The sequence below is a fragment of the Ammodytes marinus genome, assembly GCF_949987685.1.
Source record: "Ammodytes marinus genome assembly, chromosome: 11".
Lineage (NCBI taxonomy): Eukaryota > Metazoa > Chordata > Actinopteri > Uranoscopiformes > Ammodytidae > Ammodytes > Ammodytes marinus.
The window spans coordinates 12,652,211-12,677,923 of NC_137215.1; the positions used below are offsets into that span (position 1 = coordinate 12,652,211).

Genomic DNA, 25,713 nt, shown 5'->3' on the forward strand with positions numbered 1-25,713 from the left:
AGGCTGAGGGTGCAGTTGTTTTGAGTGCACTGATTTACGCAAAGAAAATAACATACAATGAAACCATTTTCAGTAGAGCCCCAGGTGAATTAAAATAAAGTAGTTGGGCCTAGTCAGGTACAGACTATGAATCCAAGATAAAATCAATATCCATCTGTGATGATTTAACAGGCCATCCTAGGTCACCGGGTGGTGGATATTTTATTGGTGAATAACTACTGGTTGAAGTTAAAGCGTGCCCATTAGAGGCAAAAAACCCAGAAACCTTTTTTTAATCAGCCAACCTGCATTAGCCAGAGATGATGTTGGCTAATGCAGAGTATTTTTTCAAATGTATTTCCAACAAAAAACACCACTTATTGTTTGTTATTATCGTGGTTATGTTTAGATATGAACAGACACAATGTGTGATAATTAGTGACTGACTTGGCAATTTTAGATATGCAGTAGTGTCTATGTGACCCATCATGATAAACAAGTCCTATAAGATACTTAGCCTGATATCTCTAGCAATGTATCCTATGTATTATGAATGGGAAATGGAGCGATCAGTAACCCTTCCCTAGATGGATGGAAAGTTGAGAAAACATGCCTCTGGGAATTCTGGGAAAAGCTGTTTCTGAATTTAGCAGCAGATTTAGCCGTTTCTCATGGCACACAGTAACGTCAGTGCATGGGCCGACTTCTCAGGCTTTCCCTCACGAAACAGGAAGAAAGACTGCATCTTAAGTGGGAGATTCATGTGCGTGTGTATGTGTGTGTGTGTTGCTTCAGAAAGTTGGCCACTCATTAGTAGAGAGCTCTTTGAGGAAGTGGTAGTTACCGATGACTCAGCCAAACCATGCATTTCATTCTTCCTCTCTACAGTCTCTCTCTGCGCTCTCCTCCCTCTGTCATCTGCTTTTCTTTCTACATTCTATTCATTTCTCTTTCCTATTCTGGCTCTCTTTATTTTCAGTCCTGCTCTCAATCTGACTGTCACCCCCCTTCTTTTCTCTCTTCTCCTGATTCATCTTGACCATTTTGGATATATTGTGTGTGTCTGTGTGAGTCGGACACTCAGCAATGTGTGTGGGAAGATAACTGGCCTCCTTCTGAGTGATTAAAACATTCCTAATCTTTTCTTTTCTTGTCCCTCTCTCTTTCTTTTTACCCTTCCTAGTTTTCAGTGAAGACATTCTGATGAAGAGGAAGGTGAAGACTGACAGAATGGTGAGTTAAAACAAGCTTAACCTTGAGTTTAACCCTAACATTTGCTGGTATTTATAAAGCAAAGAATGAATGCAGGTCTAGTGAAACTCTCTTACCTCCAGATTTTTATATTTGGGCTCTTCGAGGAGAGGTGCTTCGTCATTCTCCATAAGCTTTTCAGCTTGAAGAAGTTTTGATTAAACTAAACTAAAGTGTTTTGCTTATTTGTAAGAAAGGAGAAAATAAAGGGCTTAAGAGCAGGAGGGAGTACACAGCTCGATGGAAAATGTTACAAACTCTTTCCGCACTTTGGTGGATTGGAGTTTGTGAGGCGCCAAACTGCGTTTTGATGTTACTGTTTTCCTTTTATTTCTTTGGAGTCTTCAAAAAGCAGCTGATGAATGCCCTTTTTTGCAAAGCAGTTTCTCGTCCTGTGGCGATGTGTTCTGCTGGTTGACAGCCGGTCAGGTTGCAGCGAATATCAGCAATGTTTGGCACTTGGCACGTAGCCCGCTGCTCCAAACTTAGTCATGTATAATGCTGTGACACACTGACCGCACCTTTGAATAGCCGCAGTGAAAGTGGTGGAGTTATATATATATATATATATATATATATATATATATATATATATATATATATATATATATATATATATATATATATATATATATATATATATATATATATATATATTAGTAATCATACAGCAGCTGTAACAGGTGGAACAAGGTGATCAAAGAGCTTTAGCTCAGTAGCATTTTGATCACTTTGATCAATCTGTGTACAGAAATTTGTCTTTTGGTGACGTTAGTGGCAGTTTCACAATCTGTATTGACGCATATTAGACACCATCTGTAAGCTATATGTTATATTAGAGTATGGGGAGAGTCCACTGTGCTCAAGATTGACAATTTCATTCAGATGAAAGGCATTCAGTCAGCTAACTATATACTGTAAGTAGTGACTCCATTTATGCATTTTGTTTGCATGCTCTTGTGTAGTTTTGCTAAACTTGGCATTAAGACTTGTATTTTGCACCATTTTGCAGACATATTGTACGTCAGCTCTTTTGTAGCTGTACACAACTGATTGTGTATCTGAAATATTACTCTGTTGTCTCCGACTTAGATCTATGTGGCTCCCTGTAGTGAATATCTCATCAGTGATTCTGTTCGACTTTCTTTCTGATTATCAGCTAGCTGGTTCTGTCACAAAACCATCACTTCCATTTAAGAAAAATTGAATAAACCGAAAAACGTTCGTCCTCACAGCCCGGCCCACAGAAGTTTGCCCAGTCTGTGTTTATTCGCCCACACAGTCAACTCAATATACTGTAGGGAGAACGGGGGAATGTGAGACATCGGGTACTGTGACCCCCTGTATCTAGGCAACGGAACACAGTTTTGGTCATGTGAGATATATGTTTTCAAGCCCCTCTCATTTCCCCGTGGCAATGAAAGAGAGGTGGTGATGTTGTAAGCATGTTTTTTTCACAAACATTTATTTTTTGCATGTAAATGTAAATGTTCCTGCTGTCAACTTAATCAACTGTTGTGCCAAAGCAAATTGATTCAGGTAGAAAAACTTCTATCATACATGTTGATGAACTACCAACATATGAAACCATGTGATGATGAAACCTGAAGATTAGCTTGAATTGCTGAGAGAGGTAGTTTTTTCTCAAATTGTGGCAGTGGGGTAAAGTGAGACAAATGCTGTGGGGTAAAGTGAGACAGTGTCTGTGCCTTCTTTGAATTAATCCATTATATTTGAGGTAGCAAGACAATGCGGGCCAGAGGTGGGGGTTGAATGGCTATAGGGGTGTCAGCAAGGGCATGGTTTGGCAGGTATGTATCTGGGGGACAGAAGAGTGACCTTTAACTTCAATGGACTCTAAGTAATATGTCTTTATTAAATGAATGATCCCAATAAAACAAATGTAGAAAAATATTAATCAAAAACTAAAAAAATGGAAAATGACAGCTGGGTCTAGTCCTGTGTTCTGAGTCCCAGGCTGTTCAAGCTGGTCCTGATTGTCCTTTGCTCTGACCCCCAGACACTATAGCTGGCTCTAAGGGTCTTGTGTTCTGACCCCAAGACTGTTTTTTTAAACTAACTGGTTCTATCTTTCATTTGAATGATCAGAGTTACTTTCAAGTGTTTAGAAAAATGTTTTGCTAAATTGACCAAACCCCATGATTCTGTTACTCGTCTGACATTAGTTTTGGAATATTTGATTTTCAAGGTAGCTGCCAGGATTGTAACTGTTACAACATTTGTTGTTATGGTAGTTTAGAGTGGAAAAAGCAAGTGGTTCAGTTTACCCCCTTGCTTTTTTGGTCCGTCTCAGTTTACCCCGAAGCTGGGGTAAAGTGAGACACATGACAACTTTTTTTGAAACAATCATATTTTCACTGCCGTTCGTCCTGATAAATTCTGATAACGTACATTGCTAGGAAACATCCCGAATTAAAGGGCAATGTGTACATTTGACTGATAAATAATTTTAGGTCGCTAAGAGGAGAGCAAATGTAAAAAGTGTCTCACATTACCCCGTTCTCCCCTATATATTTTTCAACATATCAATGTTTTGCCTAGGGTAAATTCGACCTCGTTACTAGAGGATAGATGTTTTGTTTAAGTAGGTCTTTTAACCAAAAGTCTCAATTCAGAAAGTAAGCAGTTAAAGCCATAAATATTGTCCCAAAATGGACATTAACAGCAGCGCATGCAGTGGATGCGCAACCAGGTCTGCAACCACTGCACTGGGTTTTCCAGACATGTGGTCAGCAGACGGTAGGTGCATACGGACTGCACAGCCAATGGTTCTGCTTATGTTCAAAAACCCATACAACATGGAGAGGACAAATTGCCATTCAGATCCTCGTGCCTATATGGGTATGGATGGACAATATAATTTGGGCTCCCAGATGCACCATTTCTTGAGCGTGGATACAACAATGTTCATTCAATCTGTAAAAAATACCAAGGTCAAGGGACTCGGGCATTGGTGTGGTTATATTTTATAACATTGGTGGCTTACATTTGCGTCCCGTCTGGGCTTAAATGTGTGGGAAACATTATAGATATTTAACAGTCGGCGGGTTAAACAAGCATCTTTTGGTTACACACTTGCCAAAAGAAAACCACTTTGGCTATCAAGAAGCTAAAACAACTTTATCTAAAGCTTTATTAGATAATAAATCCAGGCGGTCCAAAATAGCTGAGGTTTCAAAGGGTAAAACAGAACCAACTACATTACCCAGGGGACACTATGTTCCCAGGGGGCGTACCACACTCAGAAAATTCAGAATATAACAAATATTTACTGAATAAGGGAGTACTGGCACTTTTTCCACTTCAAGCACTGACAATGGCGTGGTTCAGGTAGTTCTTTCTCCACTGGACTGGACAGTCACAATAAACTTAGACCTTAATCTCTATAAATGTCATGTTTTAAACAGTATCATCAAACTGTGGCCTACAAGGTTGGTTCCATGAGTTGGTCAGCAGGATACACACACACACACACACACACACACACACACACACACACACACACACACACACACACACACACAGTCATTTCATATCTGTTTGAATACAAATATTGGGTTTAGTATAAAACTTAGAGGAAGAAAGATTACACTCAAGGAGATTATGTTTTATAATATACTTCTCGCTCTCATCTTTTTCTCATTCATTTTATTCTATACACTCTTCACCATGTTCATTAAGTGGTATCAATTTCCATATATTATCAGGAAACATTACACACACACACACACACACACACACACACACACACACACACACACACACACACACACACACACACACACACACACACACACACACACACACACACACACACACACACACACACACACACACACACACACACACACACACACACACACACACACACACACACATTCACATTCTCACCCACCTTTGCCAGCCATGTTCCATCAAGGCTTCCCCCGTTGACGGTAAATTGTGTTTTTGTCATCTGTGGGCCTGTCTCGAGTGATGCAGTTAGTTTTGGTATCATGTCGATGGCGATGCATCTCCACCACTGACAGATACTGAGAGCAGTGCAGCGTGGGTAGGCGTGGGAGGGCTGTAACAGAGATGACTCAGTGCTCTGTTGCCGGGTAAAAAAGCACCAAACATGCATCAACCAGATTCAACTTGACACATGAAATTAGCCTCTTTTAAAGCTAGCTTCTGCTACATATAGCATCCACCAACAATCCAATAGAAAATGACTAGATTGTCTGGTTAGCTGAATAGATGAAGGGATCTTTTGACTTCGGTTTCTAAATCCTGAACTTTGTATGCCCCGCATCAACCTCAACCATCTTCTTGCAACTCAGCTGCAGTACATCAGTGTAGGGTTCATTACTCCATCTCCATAGGCCATGTTATTCAGCTGGTCAAAACAATTGTAACTGAGAAGATATTTGTCCACTAGAGTCATTTCACTGGTTTTATACGCAATTGCACAGCCTCTAAAATGTGTCATCTTTGTGAACACTCCTTTGGAAATGGTAATGTTTTAGTAGAACAAATGTACCTTGTGTTGTATAAACAACAAATTATTGATATCAAACAATTATCAGCTAAAAGCATTATGTTAACCCCAAAGGGAAAGACAATTCATTTCCGATAAGACTTCTATTTGAATTTTGTGAAACCTCACATTGGGTTTTTTCTTTGCTTCTATCATAGCATTGTTACTATTGATGCCTGTCTGTGGTTCGTTTCAGTGTTCTTAATCACTTGAACGCAAATCTTATTCTTTGCTCTCTTTCCAAATAAGTGTGTTAGGTCATTTAAATAGTTATAATTATTATTACTATTGCATACATTTTTTGCAAGTGATCACATTGATTATTAATTTTGGCTGTTGGCCGCATGGCTGATAAAACTCCACAGGGACTCCTGGGAGTCCCCTGACATGACTTTGACAGGACACCTGTGTCTATTTAAAACAAAAGTATTCCCACTCTTAACATTTACTTTTGAGCGATCTTTCTACTGGTTTAGTACAACATTTAATTTCCATTTTAACACCCCTTGTTTTATATTAAAACCTGGCTAATCAGTCTCACAATAAGCAAAAGTCAACATGTTTTGTCCATGCTGTGCCTATCCTCTGCCTCAGTGTGTGTGTGCCTTGTGTGTTAAGGGTGTGATCTGAAAAGGCCCAGAGCTACACTGTAAAACCATTTTAAATCACAGAGTCATTTTAACGTAATGAGCCAAGGGGAGTGTATTTTTATCCTGTGAACGCTTTACAGTAATTGCTGCTATAAAAAACTAAGAAAAAAACAACAAAAGACAGAATTAGAGAAATGGGCCAGTATTGCTTTTGTATATACATGGTTGTGTGTGCGAGCTTGAAACATGTTTGATTCATTCTGGTTTTGGTTTGTCTGAACATGAAACCATGACATGGTCCTTAAAATGCTTTCTCATTGTAGAAATTCATGAGTCAGTAAGGGGCAGGTTCTCAACCATTGGTTCGAGGCACCACATGTGGGCTCATCTGGTGTGCACGTTGGAAAGTTGTAGAACTGTTGGGGTGATGTTTTACGGGGTGGCTCACCTCAGCGGTAGAGTGAGTACCATTAGGCTAAGTCCTTGTTGCAACAGGCCCGGGTTCGACTACAGACCGGGCTTTTTACATCATGTCATCTGTCTCTCCCCATTTCAACTCTGTGCTTAAATTAGCCAATAAAACCCACATAAATATCGAAAAATAAATAAATAGGGTTGGAATAGAACACAACTTCTCATAATTGGATGTGAAGGATGTTTGAAGGTTTGTGAATGTGTGCATGCATCTTAGCTTATGTCTTTTGGAGTGTCATAGGCCCGGTTTGAGAGCTGGTGAGTTTTGTGCCTATATGACGATACACCTTTTACAATACTCTGGATTAGTCGGTGTGTGTGTGTGTGTGTGTGTGTGTGTGTGTGTGTGTGTGTGTGTGTGTGTGTGTGTGTGTGTGTGTGTGTGTGTGTGTGTGTGTGTGTGTGTGTGTGTGTGTGTGTGTGTGTGTGTGTGTGTGTGTGTGTGTGTGCGTGGGTTCTAATGAGTCAGATGTCAGGTTCGAGATCAATAAATGTCAATGCCAAATATTCTGTCAAAGTGAAAACAGTAGTAGGTCACAAGTGAGTTGAGTTTGTGGGCGTGTGGGTGTATTTGTATGCGTGAGTGTGTACTGCTGCTGCTTGACTCATCACAAATTACATTCCCAGATACAGTAAATGACAAAGAACGCCACAAACATCACTCTACTCATTACTCAGGGGTTGTAAGAGAAGTCAAAAAATGACAAAGAAGTTTTCAGAAGCTCATATTCTATAGTAAACTGTCTCATATGTTGACCAGAAAGTCTTTGTTTGTTAACTCCCGTGGAAAAATGACTGATGTCCTTACTTGCTGAGACATAATTCTTCTACTGATTTTGCTTTGTGGAATACAAAGGTGACGGAGTTCCACTCATTTCATAAAAAGCCTCAATATGCTTTTTCATTCAGTTAATGGCTGTGCAGTGACTTTTAACAAGAGAGCCGTCAATGAAAGGCTTGTCAGCATCTAGTGGCCTCAACGATGCATTGAGCTTTTTCATAGCATTGGATTTACAGGTTGTGTTTGTCTATTGTGTCACCTTTTCATTCATTTAGATAAACCTATTGGTCCTTCACAGGAGAAATAGAAGAACAGATGTATGGATACGTATCGTATTACTTTATTATGAGCGTCTATACGATTTATAAATGGAGCATGAACAAGCTAAAATAAAGAGTAGTAACACAGATATTTAGATGTTAGGATGTTGATGGCTGAAATTTAAAAATTCATCTTTATCTCTGCTTTGCTCTAAGCCAGCATGTTTTTCATTGATTTTTCCCCCAAAACAATTGATGGAAGACATACTCAGATCCTTTTACTACAGTAAAAGTAATTGATATATTTTTATGCTTATACATTTTTGCACTTTTTCTTCGGATAGTTTTAAATGCAGAACTGTAACTCATAAGAGAGTATTTCTACACTGTGGTATTGCTACTTTTACTTCAGTAAATAATCTGAGTACTTCTTCCACCACTGTGGAGGTAGCCGGGTGACAACAGCATGATCTCTCGCAAGCTTCACGTTTATTTCTCTCTGGCTGATCAGCAGGGGAGGATCTAGAAAATGTTACATGGGGTGGCGAAGGGGGGGCAAGAGGTCTTGGCAGGGGGGCATGGGAGGACGGTAGCGGGAATCCCCATATATATTATATTGATCATCATTTCTGATAAAATAAGACATTTGTAGCCTATGTCTTAAGCCTACATATCTTACCCTATACAACACATTGCTACAACAGAAAACAGGCAATCATTGAAACATGTTATTTTGAGTGACATGACATATCATTCTAGTCTAGTGGAATTTATATGGAAGGAGAATAACAATACAGTAGTTTAGGCTGGGACTGCAGTCAGACCCTCTGCCTACCTTTCACCTGCCTGATCACTGCCTGCCTCTGTCCCTCTGTCTGAATATAAAACCTCCTCGTCATCCCTCACATTTATTTCTTCTTTTCCTCCACTTATTTATTCATGTCTTTAACATGTGATAGCCTAATGTAACCTGGTTTAATTTGTGCAGCTCGTTTGCTGTGATATGTGAGAGTTTTTAGTAGGCTATGTTTGGCTATTCAAACAAACATGATCGATCTCCTATAGCACTGTCAGTGTCACTGTAGTAACTCAATGCCTCAGAAACGGCAACTCTCTCTCTCTCTCTCTCTCTCGCTCGCTCTCTCTCTCTCTCGAAACGGCGATCCACTGTTAAATTGTATGGATCCGAACATGCAAGTTTTTTTTAAATATTTTTATCAAGCTCTTGCCTGTACTACAATAGGCCTACAAATTAATAAAAGGGCAATATGCTCCTACAAGTCACAAGCGAGTGATTTCCCTTTTGGCCAACGATGAATGGATGTGCTCTTATCGATGAATTAGCTACTTTTACATTGCATTACATTCATTACAAATTTAACTTTAAGTTAAATTGGTGTGTTTAAAATTCACAAGGGTAAACTGACTTCACCTTAAGATGCTCGGAGCAGGTCAGTTACTCTTCGCAGGGCTGCATGGCACAGCAGCGCGCTGAGTCGCTGTGTGTGACAAACTGTGTGATCGCTGATATGCGCATATGATGCAGGGCCGTGGCTAAGTATTTGAGGGGCAGGGCATAAGATTAGATTTAAAATAATTTACTTTTGTTCAATGTATTGTTTGTTTCAATTATTTGAGTGGCTTGTTGACATAGTGGCGGTTTGTTCTTACAAGTACATTTTTGAGAATGCAAAAGTTAGGGGGGCAGCTGGGGGGGCAAGGCTCTTCAGTGGGGGGGCCGCTGCCCCCCCTTGCCCCCCTGTAGAACCGCCCCTGCTGATCAGTCAGGACTTTCTCAAATCTTGTTCGTTAGTGGAAGGTAGCCCCTGACTGGTACTTGTAGTTGATGATGTCACATGGATCGACGAATTAGCTCTGGATGTACGGCTGGTCTAACGAGGCTAGATTGACGATTACATGAACCAATCAGAAGCTGCCTTACACTATAAGGGACGAACGTTAGGTCTGAACGCAGGCCCTGATTGGCCAAGTCTTTTTCTGTCTAGACTCCTCCCCAGGGAGAAAGTCCAGACTGATCTGAGAGACAAATAACAAATGTGAAGCTTGCTCGATATCAGTCTGGTCTCGCAAGGCTACTGGTGAGAGGCCCAGTGCATGCTGGGATTTAATTTAATTTCCTTTATTTACAAACAAAAACTATTAAAACATTCAGCTCAACTGAATGAAGCAGAACATAGCCTAAACAAAACAGTTACAGGTGGAGTGGGGCTGATTCAAAATAATATGTTTAAATTGGTTAACTAACATGAGGGTATTTATTTGAATTTGATGTTGTAAGTTGTTCCAGGAGTCAGGGGCACTGTGGCTAAAGGCAGTTTTACCAAGGTCAATAACATGAGCATGTCATTTGAGCGGGTTTGATAAAGCCCATCTGAAATTTGCAGCATTGCAGTCAATTATGACAGGCTCAAGCATAAGCAAAGGAGAAGGTGGATGTGTCTCTAGAACCTGAATTTGTGGAGTAAAGGTATAAATTGTCATATGTCACTAATGTAAGGTAGCCTGCTTATAACAGAATCCATGTTACCTTGCTGAGTGTCCTGCTGTTTCATAGTTTCTTTTACTCGCTGCTTTTGACGCACAGGGGATCATCTGCTTTCCAGGAACCTTTTTAGCAGTGTTTGACTGTTTCCACTTCATCACAGCATTAATAAGTCATAATGTCTGCAGTGTTTTCCTGCAGGTGGGTGGGAGCAGATATCATTGCATGAGAAACTGAAACCAGGCAAGGTGACTGACAGTAAGACAGAAGCTATGATGCTCGGTAAATGTCACTGTGTGTGTGTGTGTGTGTGTGTGTGTGTGTGTGTGTGTGTGTGTGAGAGAGCAACTGTGTGTGTTTGTGTGTGCGTGTTAGTGTGTGAATGTGTGTATGCGTGTGTGTTAGCGAGCGTATGTGTGTTTTACAAAGAAAAACATCAGTTTTAAGAACACAGAAACTGATGTAGTTCAGATTTGTCTCCACCAGAGGGCGACCCTTCCCCACATAAATCAACCTCTTGGCATCAACACCGTTGTCCTGTACTTCCATCCTTCAGTTTAACTGCCCCAAGAATACTTTTCACGTCAGTTAAAACGTTATAGCGCTAAACTTTTGATCCAACACCCAGGTTAAACACAACTAAAAACTGTTTTAGGCTACATCATCAAACACCGAGTGCGTGTTACAAGTGTTTATATTCTGTTCAGTTAAATTACCGCGGGGTTCGGTCACACCTTTCACCAAAAACGCACAATATAGGCTACCAATAAAATTAATGAAGGTTCTTAAAGTGTAGCTGTTGCCTTTAGTAGGCATTTAAAGTAGCCTAATTGTAAGCTTACTAGGCTTCTTCTTTATTGTAGGCCTATGTGTCTCTGATATCTTTGGGCTATTAGGCCTGCATTAGGATGCAAACGAATAAAGTTGCTGTTTTAGTGATGCTATTTCATTTATTCTGTTTCTCTTAATTTAACCAATAAAAAGTCATTATATTAAGAATTTCTCTCCTAACATTAGCTATTTTATAATTTGCTGTGAAAACGTTCGCTACACACCTCATCTTGTGTCCTACATCGTGAATCATTAAGTCCACAAGATTTATTTAGTCAGTTTTTAAAATTTTCTTCCCAAAATTCGAAGACACTTACCGCTGGTCAGATGTGATTTTTACCAAAACGAAAACATGCGCAGCAGTTTTCTACATAGATTTACTAAGACGTTTTGCCCACAAGTTTACCCCTTTTACCAAGAATAAGTCTAGCCCTATATTACCATCAATTACTTAAGCATTCATTGTTGTGTATCTTGTCTATGATAGGCTAACTCGAATATAGGCTAAATTGTTGTATGGAATGGAAAGAGTAAAATGCTTCATCAATTGAGGATATTTGCAACAAACATGTATGAAACACAACGAGAAATAAATAGGCTACAGAACTTTATAGCCTATACATTTTACAAGAACATGTGTAAGCACGACATCACTTCGCTTAATTTGATAAAAATCCGGAGGAAATAAATAAATGCTTTAGATTTAATAGCAGCAATTACAATTTTAAGCTGCTGCTAGAAATGCAATCTCAAATCTTCTGCATTCAGGTGCAGGGAATTACGATATCAGGCGAGAAGTATGAATAGTTTCATTATTGGTCAGTACGATGAATAATTAGAAGGCAGGTGACTGTGATTTAATGTCTGTGTATTTTCGCTTCATATATTAGGCCTAATCACGACTTCTCTCAGATCACATTTTGGACACTTTCTGCGGAGACACGATTGCCTGAAAACTGACTCACAGGCACACAGAATCATTGAGAAGCTATATAGAAAAAAAGAATGAAACGACATGCAGCTGTTTTTCACTTTGGTCTTATTCACGTCTTATATCCATTGACTTGATCATTTTTGACAGGCGCGGTGGGGATTTTAGGGCGAGTCGCGCGCATTTTAACGCACTTTCTGCGGCATTTTTTATCGCTCTACGTCCGCTTTGCTTCAATAGCCAACATATCTTTTCACAGTAGCCTATTATTAAAATAAGTATATGAAGAATAGAGGTCGATTTTTATTAAAATAAAATAATAGCCCAGACCAGAGGAACTCCACTGTGTATTCGCTGCGTGCTTATTAAACTTAAAGTCATAATTAAAGCATAGCCTACAATATTTTGTATCATTAAAAAAACTCGTTCATTCTTGGAAACAAAAACAGCGTTGTTGGATATTTAAATAGTGTGCTACCTAATAACAAAATGTCCTGACATCCTTACATGACATGGAAATATTGTTTACCTATGTTTATTGAATCTCTAAACAACAAGAGGCGCTAATCAAAATGTCACAACCTGATAAGCTTCCTGTGTGATGACATTTGACATTTAGGGTTTTTGTTTTCCTTCCTCACACTTTCAGACACTTTCTCACTCACTCACTCACTCACTCACTCACTCACTCACTCACTCACTCACTCACTCACTCACATTTAAGTTAATAAAGAATCAAGTGCACTATTTAAAAAAAATCCATTCATTTTAAGCTTTTTGTAGGCATATTATTAGACCTGTGTGTATATATATTTGTATATATAAAATAACAAACCTTAACCTTCAAACTAAATGCCTTTTATTTAATACATGAGTAATGATTCTCTGCAAGGATGTAAAACGATGTGTAAAAATTTCAAAACCAGATACAAACAAGCTCAAACAGGCACTTAGTTCTACTGTATAGCTGTGAAATCAACTTCAGTGTTTCATTTTCTTTGAACTTTGAATATATAAAGTTTCACATCTTTTTTCTTGTGAGTATTTTTTTGCGTCTGAGTCACACGCTGTCATAAGAAAGATAATATTCGCCTCGCTATAGTGCCTCTCACTCTTAAGTCAGTGTAAAAATGGATATTAGAATTGCTACAGGTTCAACTGATAAAAAGACATTTAATGAGATGACAACTGCTTAAACTAAACATATTATAAATGTACAGTGTAAACATTAATCTCATGGTGAGCTCAGTTAACTTAACAAATCATACATCATGTTTCAGTTTATGAGAAAAAACAAACATGCTTAATTAAACAGCAAACAAAAGATCTTTAGGTCATGTGAACATCTTGTTTATTCTAAAATGCTTCTGTAAATTATGCACTGTGAATTATGTACACACTGTGTGAAGCTACATACATATACACTTGCCAGTTTATTAGGGACACCATACTCAAACCAATGCAGCCTTAGCACAGTAACACATTCACTATTAATCCTTCAAGGCTGTTACACGATTCCGTTTTTCTTTGGTTTGGTTTTGATTCAACTGTGTGGCCATTGGTTGTAGTTAGGGATGTTGTTGAGATGGAGACAGGGAGATGTTGTTCAGTCTTGGTGATGTGAATGGGTTGTAGAAAATAAACAAACCCTAGTCAGTGTAACACAATACAGTTCGGCACCACACACCGCAGCCTCCAAATTGATCATATAGTTGAATCAACACCTGTATAAAAAACAGGTTCAGCAAAAAAGAAACAAATGAAAAGAACGTTATAAACTTCATGAAGGATTTAGCGCAGGACTGTTGTTGTGTTAGACGACATGAGTTGTATGTATTGCTGGTTTACCTAATAAACACGTGAGTGAGTGAGTGTGCATCTATTGTAGCCACGGGGAATGCTGACATTAAGGTGATGTGTTCAGGGTGTTTGAGACTCTATTGTATGAAGCAGAGATGGTTGAAGTGCTTAGTTAAATTGTATTATGTTGAAAAAGTCTTCGGTCAGTTTAAATCATCAATTTAAATTGATCTCGTAGTTGTGGATTTCAACGAGTGGTTTCTTTATATTATGGTTAAGAAAAACTACATTTTGTTGTGTGAATCTGAATACAAGGGTCAACTTCTTGTCTTAAAGGTCCTCTCACGATTAATTTTTTTTTTTACATATATACGGTATACAACCCTGCTTTAATACATATTTGTGTCACCTAAAACAGACATACAGTATACTCTTTGTCCTATTATTTAAAAAAATCCAGACAATGAATGTGAAAACATTCTTTATTTAAGAAAGATAACTATACTGATACAATATGTCTCAAGTTCTTTATCCCCAAATACAGCGCTTGTGTGTGTCATGTGCATGGATTTTTTGATTGGCGGATAGATTGAATTTCGCCCTGTGTCTGATTTCAGAATGATAAACATCAAGTGAAACTGTACAACGCATACGGTGCTCTCATTCAAACTCATTGTCTAATCCGGGATAAAGTGACACCTGCTTCTACAAAAAAAAGCACCGTGGGCATCAAAGCAATGACTGTTTTGTTATATTGTTGTGGTTAATTATGATACCGCTATATGCTATACGTATACTGCTATATACGGTTCAGACGCATGGTGCATACTATATACAGCAACTCAATAACAGTGGAAACTATATTGACCCCCCCTCAACTGCTATTCGTATACATTTTTAATTTAGCATATACAGAATGGATTACACATTGTGGTCCACATGCATTGGTAAAATTATATGTTTATTTTATTTTTAGACCTCCTAATCCAAAGACTTTGAGGCAGAATGTTTAGCCTCAAGGTTGTTTGTGTAAATATGAAATGGAGTGTGTGGGACTCGTAGCAACTTTTCCGTCCTAACTCAAAGAAGTACGTATAAATAACAGGCTGCAGTTTATACAGGCTTAATAAGAAATAAGAAAAAATAAATAGTTGAAATTCAGCTCTTTAACGTTGTCACTGGGTAATTTCAGATGTAATGTACTGCACTGCCGGCTGTACTAACTTTTCATGTGAAGACAGAGCACCTTTTATTTTGACGTTCTCACGTTTTTTGTTAGTGTTTGTGTTTTCTTAGAAGTTGAAATCTACGCTGTTGTTTAATTATGGTTATCTGTTCTTAAAAAGGAAATAAAAGCACAGTTTCCCTCTGCAGCTTTTGATGCATAAAGCAAAACATAATTGCAGTACAGATAATAGCTTCAGGCTCAATTTATATATTTTTTTACTGAGAAATGTTCCTTAAAAATTGTCATAAAGGGCTACAATTTGAGAGGAGAAAATAGATAAGACAATAGCTCTAACTTAACTCTTTCTAGTCATTACTGAGCCATCAGATAATTACAAAACGACAGATCAAAGCGTAATACCTTATTTAAATGCTGGACATAATTTCAGTTCCTCATGCACTCACTGAACTTTTTTTAGCAACAGCTGGTAGCAGGCGTTTCTCAATACTGACCTTCTCAAAAGTGTAACACACATTTAGCACAGCGGAAGTCGCATCACCTCTACACTAAACGCATCTGATTCTGTCAGATTTCATGATATCTTTTCACACTCAAACTGAAAAAATAAATAAAAATCCCTTTATCTGCAGTTGATGTTTACATTTACGTAAAAAACCTGACACAACACAAAAGGACTATACAATTAGACAGCAGTTTGCTACATTCTGCCACATCTAAAACCCATAAACTCCTTGATTGGGACCCTGAGTGCCTATCATCATTCATTGATGACCTCTATGAAACACTGCTGCCGGTCGAGGCACATGAGGTATGGGTTAGGATGAGGGATTGTGACAGGGTTGACTGGAACGGTTCATTTCTTTGCATTTAGATATCCGATACATGTATAGCCGGAATGACAGAAGATTCATTTTTGTGCACAAGGAATTAGTATATGAGTAAATGGCTTTTCTGATCCTTTTCTGTGACTGAAAGGTAACAATTGATGCAGTAAACAAATAAATAAGTGATACTTCAAAGCGATATTGATTGTAATACTTGTTGTTAGTGAGCTGAGAAGTGATTCTGCTGAGATGTGTATGAGCTGTTTTGGTTGCTTTGGTGAATTTGGTGCGATGTTTTAGATTATCCGTTTCGTGAACATGTTAGTAAAAAAGAACTGACAAAAACTTTACTTTCTTTCACCCTGTTAGGTCAGTGTTACATGACTGCATTATGAGGAAATGTGTAGGAAATCATGCATATCAAATCATTAACATTCACATGTTCCAGGATCTTTGAGGGGACATTGTTTGTTTGACCAATCCCCCTCTGTCTGGTTTGCACGCTGACACCTCGGCTTGAAGTAGGGTTATGTAATGCCTCCATGCAAGCTAATGTTGAATCAATAACAGCATTAAAAACAAAACACACACCTCTGCCCTAGTATTTACATGTGACAGAGATGATGAAGTTGTCCTTAAAATAACTAGGTCACTCTGTATAGCTGAATTGCAGGGGGACTTGTTTTCCAGCGAAGGTCTCGGTCTGATTAAAAAAACCTCGTGTAATAAAATCTGAGCACAGATCATATCTTAACAAAAGGTTTCAGTGTGTGTGTGTGTGTGTGTGTGTGTGTGTGTGTGTGTGTGTTTTTAAACGGAGAGAAGTCCGTGTGGAGTGAAACCCGATGTTAGATGCAACTCGCTACTGCTGTGAGCTCCATAAGGAAATCAGGCAAGGATCCTGCCGTGAAGCATGGAAATGAGAGATGGTTATCATTAAGTCATCCTGTCCCCATCACAGCACACACACGCACACGCACACACACACAAACACACCTACACATCTACAGACCTACACACACACACCTACACACCCAAAACCGGCTAACACCCTCATACTGTGTCACGCAAGTAAACAATCAGACGCCCACATACTCACTTTGTCACACGCACTTTTAGATCTTGTGTTCACATTTTGCCAGGAGTGAATGTTTTTCGAAAAGGCCCCTGGCACAGTGGGATCATCCTGGGTCACCTTGACAGAAATGATAAACCTGCAACGGCTGTATGTTTTTTTTTCTTCTTTTGGCATATCTGACTATATAAGAAAGTGACGTTTATGTTTCTGCATTGCCACTATTCAATGGCAGGATGAGAGGAATAGCATACATGCCATGATCTTCATCATCAAATTTCTTGAATTAAAAACATGTATCATCATCTGCTTGTCAGACAGGCTGCTCCAGCTTGACCAGTTTATCATGGTCATGCCCTGGCCACAATTACTGGTTTAAGTGGTTACTATCTCAGGATACTATAGTACCTTGAGCACATGTTCACTATTTGTGGTCAACCAGCATTTACCAAATTCCCACCTTATTTCATTCATCATCATTCAGTCCCTGAAGAGTATCTTTTCAGCACATCTGTTTTCCTTTCATGATTAAGGTCACATTATCTGGATTCTTTGTGTGTTGAACAGCCAGATTTCTCTGTTTGTAACTCAATATGTTTACATGTAATTACTTGATTTGATGCATAAGTAATTATGAATTATGAAATTTGAATATTGAAATAAATAATAGATAAATACATGAAATATTTCACACTTGGAGCTTGGAGAAATCTCTTGGAGGAAAAAAAAATTGCATATTGTTGGAATTCAGTCAATATATTAAATATTTAAAACAGATTAATTTCCCCTTACATTAAGGGATTCATTTTCCTGCCCATCAGAATAAACAAGCTAAAACCATCTTCACACCAGCAACCAATTTAAGACTTGTATTTTAGGCAGTTGCAGCCCCATACAGTAGCAGGGGCAGCACAGTGATACTTCAGCCAATCAATACCGTAAATGGAGTAAAATATTAACCACCTGGTTTTGTCTCTTTTTTTCAGAAATGTCACTTTCCTCTGTGTCGCTTGATGCATTTCCTGATGTTCCACGTGTTGTGTCAGCATGGCATTTAGGAGACGTGCATGACCTTTGAACATTACGACCAAAACTAATTTGAATATTGCACACAGCTGTAAATAGCAGGTACATCAACCTGGTACTGTACGTGCCAGAGTCTAAAAACATGCAGTTATGCAAAAAAAAAAAAAAAAGTGTGTGACTCCCTAACAGAAAAACAGATAGTATGAGGACTTGAACTCTGTACTGAAGGTGTGTCTTTTGTTGACTTTGTTGTGTGCTAGCAACTGGTGCCATCTTTGAGCTTTCAGCTGCGCACATTATTGAAGAACATATGACAGAAGGATACCTGAAACCATTGGTTGTGGCCTCCATTCCTATAATGTGTTTTTAAAGTTAAAGTTAATAATTTGAACGAGGAAGATTTATTTCTATTACTATTTTTTTAAAATTTCATTGTAGGCTTTGTCTGCAAGTAAACAAGCCAGCTGCTGTGTATGCTCTTGTCTTCTACATTGTGTATATTGGCTTGTGAGCTACTCAGATGTTTAGACAGACATTTGTTTGCTGATGCATTACCATATCAAGAGATATAACAAGATATATCAACAATGATTTATCAGTTCTCATGCAAAGCTGCTCATAAATTAACAATGTCTTTTTAGCTCAGTTGTGAAAAAATATTATTTTGTTTGAATAATATGTTCATAACATTTGTTCAATGAAATGTCAGGAAAATCTACTCGAAAATCTATTCGACCACAAATCTATTCCATTCACCTACCTGAACAGGTCTCTCTTGTAAATGAGACCCTGGGTCTCAATGAGATTGTACCTGTATAAATAAAGGTTAATAAAAAATAAAAAAATTGTAGGAGACAAAGAAAATAACCAAATATTAAAGGAGTAATATGCTGTTTCAGGGGAGGAGGGTTTGTTTACATTTGTAGAGCCTGCAGGTAGTGTACAAAGTTTACAATTTTTTTTCTCAATCTTATTCTTAATATTGAATAATTCTATCATCATAAAATCATTTTGAAGCCCCTGGAACCAAACGTGAGACTAAAATATGGTTGTAAACAAATCTGCTGCTTTAAACAACAACAACAGAGAAATAGTAACTTTTCAGGTAGCTCTTTAACTTCAAACAGTGTTCTCAAGGGATCCAATTTTCTTTTGAGGAAAGTTAGTTAATTCAGTTATGAGATTAAACCAATATGTTCACTTCTGTGACACACCCAAAGTTGCATAGTGCACCTTTAACATTGGCACCCAGGACAGAAACTTAAACAAGTAAATGTTGATTTAAGCAATAACCTCGCCATTAATTAGTTATCAAAATTGTTCCTGATTAAATTCCTGTCAAGCAACCAATTGATTAATTGTTTCAGGTGTACAATCTGCATCACTGAAAATCTACAGTATAAGAAACATGTAGATAGATGAAAAGGCCTCGAAAACTAAAGTCACATTGAGTGTTGAGAGTTCAGGTGAGAGGAGTGTGTGGGCTTTTATTTGGCTCCACAGATGGCACACACAAACACACACACACACAGAAGGTTAAATGTCAGAAAGCAGCAATACCGTTGCCTCCTGTCAAACACATCTTCCTGAATAGTAAAGCACGAAACCCACAAACCTTTTCTCACTTTTGTTTTTCAGAAGTTGACAAGAAGAAGAAAAAAAAACTGTTGTTTCACCCGACTATAGGCTGACAAAATATGGTCTGTTTTGAGCCGAGAAGTATAGGTTCATATTCTTGGAACACGTGCAGTCTCTTCACGCCACTTGTTACCTGTTTATTTATCAGAAACAGGTTTATGATGGATACCCCTATCACAGGCTCATCTATTCCTGTCTACCAGTCACACCGAACCGTGTGAGGAAGCAATCTGCCAATATGAGGTAGAGAGAGATCATGTGGCCAGCCATAACAGGCGACCTGCTTACCGCCTGTCTCATATCTGATATGAAGCTGTGTCATTATTAAGCAGAACACGGGAACTCTGACACCAGCTGGACTTTCCCATTCTTTTGTTTATGTTTTGCTTAGCAAACAAAATAAGCATACATGAATCTAACAAAAGTAATACACCCACTCACTCACTCCATTCCTATTTAAATTAAATATCCAGCAAAATGTTGAGTGACTGCATCTTTAGCTTCTAAGCGGATGGGCCAGTGAAAATCTTTGATTCGCAACTGATCCAGTCCAGACCAAAGGTCTTAGAAGGTGATTGTACCCATACTGTTTTTAAATATTTTGACCTACATTCAGTTTCAGTTATTTAGCCTAACCTCATGGATATAAATGGATCAGACATAGAAACAACTGTCCATATCACGCAGTGCAGTTCAACATTATCACCATCATGATGGCAGGATTTATTGAAGAACTTGTATTAGACAGAATTAGTTTAGCCAGGTGCAACTAACACACTGTCAACCAAGTATACAGAATTATATAGCTGATCTAATCTATCCTTCCAGCTGATGTTAGTTTGGCCCCCTTTGGTCCATTCTGAAGGAGATGAGATGGAGGATGTGGATTGCTGTTCAAACTTTGTCACTTTTTACATCATATCTCATGCTGCTGTTTTACTGATTGTCAGAAGTCATTTTCAGCTAATTATAGGACAGTGACGTTACTGTTTTATGTTTTGATTGGCCATGTGACTTTTTTTTTCAAGTCTGAACAGGGCATAAGACTTAAAAAGCAGGTCTGCATTTTGTAGCAGAACAAAAACATTTGGTTGGACCTGACATTTTGATTTATTGTTGCACAGCTCTGAACTGAGGATAAAGCTGCTAGCTGGCAAATACAAAACAAAAAAAAAGCGAAAGAAATGACCAATATGGCATCTTCAATTTGACATTGACCTTGACTTTGAATCGAAGTGTAATCTAAGTCAAGGTTTGGCTGTAGATAATCGTTAATGTTATTGTGATAAGTCACTTTAGGGACATGGTAAAAACATGCCTTGACTGTTTCCCGGCTTCACTGTCCTGTGACCAGGAGGAAAAGATGTTTGCTCTACAATAGAGTAGTGTTTTATTTTAGTTAAGCTCACTTGTTAAAAAAAAATCTGCACTCATATAATTGGCCTGTTGTTGATGTCTTAAAACTTGCCACAAGGCCACCACTGTTTTGGTTTCCATTCTTTCATTTCAAGTGGGGGCTGGATTGAAAAAAAGGGTGCAGCCTTACAGAGCTCAATAAGGCTCAAGAAAGAAATCAGCTGCTTCAACTGAAACATGCAAGGCAGTCAACTGTTGGGTCAGAATTGATCATCATGGTGGAAAAAGTGCAAAAATGAAGTTCAAAAATGAAAAAGTTATACTGAGTATAACTTTGTTTGAACTGAAATCTGTCTGAATTAGCACATTGATCTTGAAGCTTGCAAAGTTGTTTGTGATGTAGTGAGGGGGTGAAAAAGGTAAAGATAATGGTTTATTGTTATGGTATGAAGCCAGCAAAGTCAAACATTTCCATCATTTACTTTTCCTATTGTGACAGCTGAGAGGCTGAGCTGTGACTTTCAAAACATATTCCATAACGTTTAGTAAGACTGGAGATATCAAATCGCTTAATAGCTACGTGGGGAAACACTTACTACTTCTTTTAAAATAACACCATATGATGCAACTGATGTGATACTAGTCTATGTGTTCAACTTTGGTGGTGAATTGTGTGACATTTCAAATGTTTCCCTTATTTTGTCCCTTCCAATCACAAAGGCACATCTGTGTTTGAGTTTACTTTACTTTTTCTTTCACGTTTCATCTCTAAGTTGCGCGTATCTTGATTGTTACAATAGGCAAAGATGGCCCTGGTGGCTCACACAGCTCAGGTGTTACATCTGTAGTTTTCATTCTTCAGGCATTAGAAGGGACAAGGAACTTTTTGATGTTCAACAGCCTAATTTTTTCCTCTGATAATCATAAATGACCTGTAGCAGAAAAGGAGACCATCAGTGAGAGGAGACATGATGATTAACACCTGATGTACTCTGGATAAGTTAAGCATTTAAGCTGTTCTTTAGAAATGCCTCGTTCCTGGAACAGACTGCTAAATCAGTTTGTTGTCAGTTTTTGGTTTGTTCTCAGATGGAGTTGCAATTGAGGTTTACCACATTGGAAAATCCAATAAATGCTTGATTATTTTTGGTGCTGACAGTGCAGCTGCATTTCTTACCATCACCGTTGTACTATAACCACAGTCGTTTCTGTACATGGAAATACTGTATTATTTGCAATCTGTGAAAAAACAGAAGATGACATATAGCACATTACAAGCAAATTAAAAGTAATCACATTGAGCGCATTTTGTTCATTCAATAGAAATAAAAGTGTTACAAAACAAAGTTAGAAATAGAAAGTCAGGTTATTTTTGTCTTTAGTTGTGTGTGATTTTCCACAATCAACCGGAATTTCAATGCAATTGAACTTAAAATTGTCATGCAAACTAATCTTTTTCACTCTAGTACAATGAACTGCTTTATTTTTTTTGGAAACAGATTAATTATTGCTATTGCACTGGCAGATTGGATCATTTGCTTTAATAAACTTAGGGTTTTATGACACACAAAAACCTGACTTGGTTTGCTGGATAGTTTAAAAAAAAATCAGTTTAAGTGTCCTATGAGCAGTGGGTCTGTGCCATTGTGTGTGTGAATATCTGTTTGTGCGAAATCTCTCCCACTCGTGGTTGTCTTGTCTCCCAGACCGTAGGAGGCCTGCAGTCTCTCACATCAGGACAGCTGCATGCCACCGACAAACAGCCACGCACACACACACACACACACGCACGCACGCACGCACGCACGCACACACGCACGTACGCACACACACACACACACACACACACACACACACACACACACACACACACACACACACACACACACACACTCATGCACACACACTGCTCTATATTATAGCTGCTGATAAACAGATGCACATGTTGTTGTGAGGGGAGAAAAAAGTGCTAAGGTGTAAGGAAAGATTTCGTACCAAACAGGCTGTTTACCTCCCACCTGATCAGATCTACTTCTCACTGTCAAAAGATGCAATAGAAGAAATTATTAAAGTGTAAAAATGTAAGCGATGTTTGTGAAGAGAAAAATATATCGTCGAGAGATGTTTGTGATGCGCAGAGATTCAGTAAGCTTGCAGTCTTTTGCTTTTTTTTACAGTATTTTTGAAGCTCTTATTTTTATTGTTTGCTTTGCTTAACGTCTCATTATGGTGAGAGACAGCTAAAGAGCAATAAAGGAGTTATTATAAAGTGGTACATTTTTTGATTAAAACTCATAAACCCATCCTCACTAGTTTGATTCTCTTTCTCGCAATTTAGACCGCTACAAAAAACTACAAAATATTTAAAATGTAAAGAAATATCTAGATTTAAATGTATAGGGCTGCAGAGATTCTATATATTTGTCTCACTCACTGTCCATGAACAGATCAATACATACTGAAAGAAGCTCTCAATGTTGTGAAAATAACGTCACTGGATGTTCTGTATTTAACAGGACCACAATCTTAAAGCGCTTCTAGTTCATAAACATAGAGAGGTTTACATCAGCAGGCTCTCATCTAATACAATGCTTTGTAGTTCAGTGAAACCCTGGGACATTTGGGCAGACAGAGTTCATTGTTTTCTGGATCCTTCACACTTTGCATATAGGAAGAGAGTGGGAGTTTGTGGTGCACTGCTCTTTGAGCTTCATTGCACTCGGTAACGGAAGGTTGTTCTGTTTTCTCTTGGATTATCCTAAAATATAAACTAACGATCTGTCTCTCACAACCACCTAATTAATGCAGTGATCGGCCCGCTGTGTGGAGGCCAGAAAGAAACCGGGGTTTACACTTCTCTCTCTTTACCTCTATTTCCCGTTCTTAACATCACTTTTCATCTGAACAAATGAGTGCAACACTGTGAATGCCTTCACATAAGAGTGTATCTTAAGCCATTATCTACATATTAAAACATCATCACGTCCTCCCCCCCACTGGCTTTTAACTCCACCTTCCAGTGTTTTAGAGCATAATCTGACTATTAAAATGTGTTTATTTTAAATGATGTTTCACACAATGACTTTATCTTAGTACTTGTGTGTATTGCTCATAAAAATGGCCAATACAACCCAAAATTGTCAGCTACAACAGAGATGTGAGGTTAAAATAAATCTGATATTTGTTTATAGCAGGTACATGAAGATAGATTTGTGTGTGTGTTTATAGTACATTATCTATCTGCAGTAATCTATCTATCTGAGATTCAATATAAAACAGTAAAACAGATATTTAAACCTTGAGATATCACTTATTTGTGCGCCTATTGTGCACACTTGAATGGGGTTTTGTTCAGCTTGTTTTCTCTGATTGTTGCTTGTTGCTGGGGAGTGTTGGCCCGCTTAGTAATCAGTGGTGTGTGAAACTGCCCATGTGTTTAGTGGGTGGTGAAGTGCTCAGGTTGTCAGCCATTTTCTCTAAGCCGGTAATATAAACACCGCTAAAACCCCAAATGGAAATATCTTAACTCATTCCGTAGTGCTTTAACAAACTCTTGTTAACTTCCCCATGGTGACTCAACCCACGGAATATCCCTGTTGCCTTTCTCCAGTGACGTATCAGTGCCCGATCTGTCACTCTGACCCACCAAGAGCTGAGTGAGCATACTTTTAAATCCCTCAGTTTTCAGTGCATTACATTTTCAATCCTTTGTTGCTCTCAAACCTCTGTCATTTTAAAATGTGGCTCTTCATATGATGAACATTCTTGTAGAAGACCAAAGTGCCTAAGGGGAAGTGAAGTTGGACGACTCACACATATATTAGATGTACCACAGTTCACTGCCATCACTTCTCTATATGTCGTCAGAGCTGCAGCTGATAAAACACTTTTTACCAAAAGGACTAGAGAGTGTCATTTCAGACACAGGACCACACACACACACACACACACACACGCACACGCACACACACACACACACACACACACACACACACACACACACACACACACACACACACACACACACACACACACACACACACACACACACACACACACACACACACACACACACACACACACACACACGTGTTGTGTTGAGAGCATATGAAGGACATGATTTTGTTGTAAGTGCCTTGCTTTGAGGGCATTCCTTTGGTAGTTAATGAGGACTGGCTGAGGGTGAGAATTACTCATTCACTTTCTTCACATAGTTTTTCCGAGCTCGACATTCTTGTCTTCTTATTGTACACCAGCAGCACTCAGGCAGGACGGGTTATTAGTCACAATGTGTAAAGTTCAAACCACTTGATTTAATCCTTGATACCACACGTTTCAAAGTTGCTCAAACCTTTTTACTGGATGATTACATTCAACATGATAGCTTGGAAAACAATGCAGCCTTGCCAGCCAACTTACACAAGGCACAAGAAAGACTCTGTTCATACATGTGGAAGAAATCATTTATTTATTAATTTATTATTTGTGAGGGGAAATTATCCTGGCAAGGCATGTGTATTTATAAAGCAAAATTCCGACACATTCCGATTCAAGGTGCTTTACAGGGAGTATAAAAATACATCCAAAATTAAGAGATAAGAAAATGCATTTAAGACAAATTGGTAAAAAGTGAAAAGAAATTGCATTTAAAAGACCATAAAAACA

The 25,713-nt window shown here is 38.4% G+C and overlaps 1 long non-coding RNA gene across 1 annotated transcript in view; it reads left to right on the top strand.

Annotated features, from left to right (window-relative positions):
* The window catches only part of LOC307258047, a 63,960-nt gene that overhangs the window by 25,380 nt on the left and 12,867 nt on the right, over window positions 1-25,713 (top strand). The window contains exon 2 of the long non-coding RNA XR_013845115.1: window positions 1,163-1,212. This is a non-coding gene — a long non-coding RNA (uncharacterized lncRNA). The remainder of the gene's footprint in view (window positions 1-1,162; window positions 1,213-25,713) is intronic.